Here is a 5514-nt window from a genome sequence, read left to right on the forward strand (position 1 = left end):
GGGGGGACATATATCCTTCTGATTCAATATCAACTTTCTCTAAATGAGAAATTGATAGATTGTGAGCTGCGTGCCCCAAGTGTTATTGAAACATTTATCTGTTGAGAGATAAATGAGTAGTTGGTGGGGTTGTGACAAGAATTGGTCTGGGCTTTGCTTTTTTCAATAATAGTCTCGAAAGAATTGAGAACTAATAGATTATGTGAAATGCCCGGTATGTTGAAGTTTGGAACAGGATGCTAATAATCTTTTAATCCTGATATAACTCTCATCAATTCTTTTATCTCACAACAACTACCCCTCTCATTTTCATTTTAGTCTCAGCACACAAATCCTTTTGTATTTAATGCTTACTTAGATATGGTTGTCCTCTTGGGTAGGTCTGTCGGTTCTGACATTCCATAGAGGTATTTCTGTGAAGCACTCAGTCCCTCCTAAAATTAGCAGTATGCTCAATTGATCACAAATGGTTGATCAAAAATAGTATTACTATAAAGCACAATGATCAGATAAAAATTGATCACGAAATTTGGCTTTTAAGCACAATCAATGAAGGAGTGATGTTCAAAATCAGATTATTCAGTATGCGAGAGAAATGAATGAAGATCTGTAAGAACAAGTTTACAAATTATGATATTCAAAGAATTATAGAAGTGTATCAATTAAGGGGAAAAAAATTAGATGTGACAACCAGACCCTAGTTATCACCCGAGGTAATTAATACGTGATTATTTGATTTAGTTGATTACATGATAGCATGATAAATTGTTACGTTTGATCATGCTGAGATGTGAAAATGTGCATAATATGAAGTGCATATGTTATGTATTTATAGGTATGCATGGTATAAATATATATATGCGTGTGCAAGGTGTGTGCATGCATGTGGGTTAGGAAAAAGGGGCTGGGTTAGCCGACTTGCCAGTTTTAGAAAAGTATAAAAGGGAGGTTGAGCCTCCATATTTTTCTTCTTGTTTTGCTAAAAGTTGTGCGATTTAAAAGAGGAAAGTTGACCGGATTATTCTTGGCTAAAGATTCAAGTATTTGATTTCAAAAGTTTGATAAGGTGAGTAGTTTCTAAAACTCTTTTGCATAAAGATTATTACTGCTTTCATATGAATCTTGTTTGAATTTGGATGGAAATCAGTCTTTTTGTTCTAAGTGTTTATCCGGATATTAAACCGGACAAGGTTTGACCGGATTACTTTAAATCGGACAAAGGATGGACGAAGTATTGTCCGAACTATTTTAAATCGGACAAAGGTTAATCGATGTATTGTCCGGATTATCTTAAATCGGTTAAGTGTTGATCGGGTTATGATTGGTAAGAAAAGTTATCTTTTTGAAATGAGAAGTAGGAATACGACCAAATGGTGGCCGGATTATTTTAAATCGGCTAAGTATTGAGCGGGGTATTGACCGGACTTGTTATCCGGACAAAGATATTAATTTTGATTCTAAAGTGTTAAATCGATCAAGTTCTATGCGGTGTGTTGTCCGGACTTGATATCCGGACAAAGTTGGAATTTATTCTAAGTTTTAATCGGATAAACTTATGCTATGTGTTGACCGGATAGTTGACCGGATGTGAAGTCCGGCTAAGTCAAAGTTGACCGGATTTGATGTAATGTCGTGTTTTTGATGAGAAATGTTATTTTGTCATTAAAAGGAAGTTTTGAAAGAAATGATTTTTGTATTGATAATAATTTCAATGGCTGCGGTTTATTTGAAATTATTATGTGAAAATATTTTAATGAGGAAATAAGGGTGGCATATCAAGGAGAGGTGTACCATGGGATAAGGGTGACATATCAAGGAAAGGTGTACCATGGGATAAGGGTGACATATTAAGGAGAGGTGTACCTTTGGATATAAGGGTGGCATTTGCATGTGTGTTGTATGATATAACTCATTCTATTATATCCTTTAAGATTACCGTGGTCCGGAGTCTTTATTTCTTTGTGACTTAAAGATTTAGGATCAAGGTTCTTATTGGAAATCATAGTTTGGATGTTATTGAGGAGAAAATGTCAGGTTTGGCYTRAAGCTTTAAATAACCTTGTTGGTTAAGAAAATGTTTAAAAGTGGCATTATGTGGAACCTGATTGGTTCAGAATTTTGAGATTTGAATAAGCAGAATGTTTTGCTTGATAATGGAAAAGATTTGGTATTATGTTCCAATTTATTCATATATTTGTTACATATATATGAAATGTTATTTTCCCTAAAGGTTTTGGTGATTTTCACCCTGCAATAACATATATAGGGTATCTCACTAGACCTTTCGGTCTAACCCTCGTTTTGTGATTTARATTATGTGTTGCAGGAGGTTCGGACAATAAGGGGAAGGGAAAAGTTTAATATGTTTCTTTATGTGCTTCTGCTTGAAGATCTGTTTTGATTAATTAGTACAAGAAATGTAGTTCAAAATTTTTAGACCTTGTATCTGGTCATGTTAGATTCTTGTACTAAGGGAACTGAATGGAATGATATCATGTACTTCTTTTGTATGAAATATATGTTACATGCAATGTGTGGGTTGGGGCGTTACAGAATGGTATCAGAGCCTGAGTTTAAGAGATTTAGGTATTTAACAGCATGATACCTAGACTTAAACTGTTTTATTGCATGTTAAGGGTCCTGGACATAGTTAGYACCATTGGAAATAAATATGATGGGTKAAARRAMWRKKKKKWAGGTAAATTYTAAYTACATCTGGCCAGTGTAATTATGAATTTACAGGTACACATCTGAACTTGAATACTTCATTATATTTGGGAATGTGAATACGTGATTATTAACACTAAACTTTGCAGATGTCTAGTCGAACTAGAAGATCTGAAAGAGTGGCTCGTCCAGAATCTGAGGAAAGGAAAGAAACACCCGTAAATCCACCGACTAGCATGTCTGGAAATAGAGGTCGGGGAAGAACAAGGGGACGAGGCAGAGGAAGAAGCCAGTCTCAAGGAAGGGGTCGAACCAAAATACATTCTGAACATGAGGAATTCCACTCTGGGAATGTTCAAGAAAGGTCGGTGCCACATCCTGAATATATAACTAGAGATATGTTGGCAGAGGAATTGGGGAAATTGTGGGAAACTCTGACGTCCATCATGGGAATACCGGCTAGGGTGGAAACAGAAAGAGTGGAAGTTTATCCCTCTGCTCTAATCACTCAGAATAAAGAAGGAGATATTAAGATGTTTTTAGCATTCAAACCACCAACCTTTTCTAGGGAGAGAGATCCAGTGAAAGCTATGTGCTGGATTAAGGAGATGGAATCTGTGTTCAACACCATTCGGTGTCCGGAAACAGATAAAGTTCGATTTGCTTTTTTTGTATTAAAATAAAATGCTTTATTTTGGTGGGAAGTTGAATCGTCTACCAGAACGGATGTTTTACAGACTCTGTCTTGGGTAGAATTTGTGGATAGATTTAAAAATCAATTATGTCCTAAAACAGCAGTAAGACAAATGGAGGAAGATTTTCTGAAGTTAGAGCAAGGGAATGGAACAGTTCGGGAGTATACCGAAAGATTCATTGAATACTCTCGTTTTGCCGAACATTATGTTTCGACTATATCCAGAAAGATAGAAAGGTTTATTTGGGGTCCGAAACCCTCAATCAGAGAGTTTGTTATTGCTATGAACCCCAATATCTTTCCACTAACAGTAGATGAAGCTGAGGTGACTGAACGAAATAAGAATAGACAATCAGAAGGAAAAATTGTGGAGAAAAGAAAATGGGAGGGACCTTCATCTTTTCGAGGGTCGAAAACTGTTAGATATGATAACAGATCTGAACAGAAGATCAGTGAAAAAGTCTGCTCACAATGCCGACAGGTTCATTAGGGAGAATGCAAGATGGACCCAAGGAAATGTTATAAGTGCGGTGAGGCAGGTCATTTATCCAGAAATTGCCCAGCAAACCGAAGGTGTTTTAATTGCAATTCTCCGGATCATATTCGACCAAATTGTCCATTGTTAAGAACTCCGCAGTTAACAATGGGGAGTAATGCGTCGGGTACTCGGGGAAGGCCTACTGTAAACAGAGGAGGGAAGGAGGGACGCGGGGATGATCCTTCTAGATGACTAAGAACGAGGATGTAGTAACAGGTACATTTCTTCTGAATTCAATATGTGCTAAGGTGTTATTTGACTCCGGTGCAAACTTTTCGTTTGTATCACCATTGTTTGCTCAAACTGCATGTTTGAATTCTGTGTTACTTGATGATGAGTTAGTAGTTGATACTCCTAATAGTCAGGAAACTGTTACTAGTGTATACAATAACTGTACTATTGTTATTGAGGACTGTGAACTTTCGATTCGGTTATTCCCTATGCCAATGAAAGAATTTGAGGTAGTAGTGGGTATGGACTGGTTAGCAAAATATTAGGCTAGCATTGTTTGTAATCAGAAAATAAACAGAATTATTCTGCCAGACCAGAGAACAGTTGTTATTTATGGTGATCGTCAGAATCATCATATCAATATTTTGTCAGTAATGAAAGCCCAGAAAAGTATTCAAAAGAAGTGACAGGGATGTTTGGCATATGTAATTAATCTGAAGACAAGGAAGAGAAAAGAGGAATCGATTCCGATTGTTAGTGAATATCCAGAAGTCTTTCCAGAAGACTTATCTGGACTACCACCAGATAGAGTCATTGAATTCCGAATCGATCTCGTACCAGGAGCTGCACCAGTAGTAAAGGCACCATAGCGTTTAGCTCCATCTGAGTTGAAAGAATTGGTGGCACAATTGAAAGATTTAACTGATAAAGGATTTATTAGGCCCAGCACTTCGCCCTGGGGTACTCCGGTCTTATTCGTTAATAAGAAGGATGGGTCTATGCGAATGTGTATAGACTATCGTGAACTGAATAAATTGACAATTAAAAATAAATATCCTTTACCAAGGATTGATGACTTGTTTGATCAATTGGTGGGAGCAATTTATTTCTCCAAAATCGATTTGAGGTCAGGATATCATCAACTTAAGGTCAGGGAAGAAGATGTTGCCACAACAACATTCAGAACAAGGTACGGGCATCACGAATTCTTAGTTATGCCATTCGGCTTAACTAATGCACCTGCAGCTTTTATGGATTTGATGAATAGGGTATGTAAGAAATATCTTGATAAATTCGTTATTGTATTTATCGATGATATTCTTATATACTCTAAGACTGAAGAAGAACATGCAAAACATCTTCGTTTGATACTGAATTATTGAAAAAAGAAAAGTTGTATGCCAAATTGTCCAAGTGTGAGTTCTGGCTAAGAGAAGTTCAATTTTTGGGTCATGTTATCTCAGAAGCCGGGGTACAAGTAGATCCAGTAAAAATAAAAGCAGTTGAAAAATGGGAAGCTCCAAAGACTCCGTCTGAAGTCCGTAGCTTTTTGGGTTTGGCAGGTTACTATCGTAAGTTTATTCAGGACTTCTCCAAGATAGCCGTGCCATTAACTAAATTGACTCGGAAGAATGTTAAATTCCAGTGGGGAAAAGAACAACAA

Source organism: Cynara cardunculus, assembly GCF_001531365.2.
Source record: "Cynara cardunculus var. scolymus isolate 2C chromosome LG 10, CcrdV1, whole genome shotgun sequence".
NCBI lineage: Eukaryota > Viridiplantae > Streptophyta > Magnoliopsida > Asterales > Asteraceae > Cynara > Cynara cardunculus.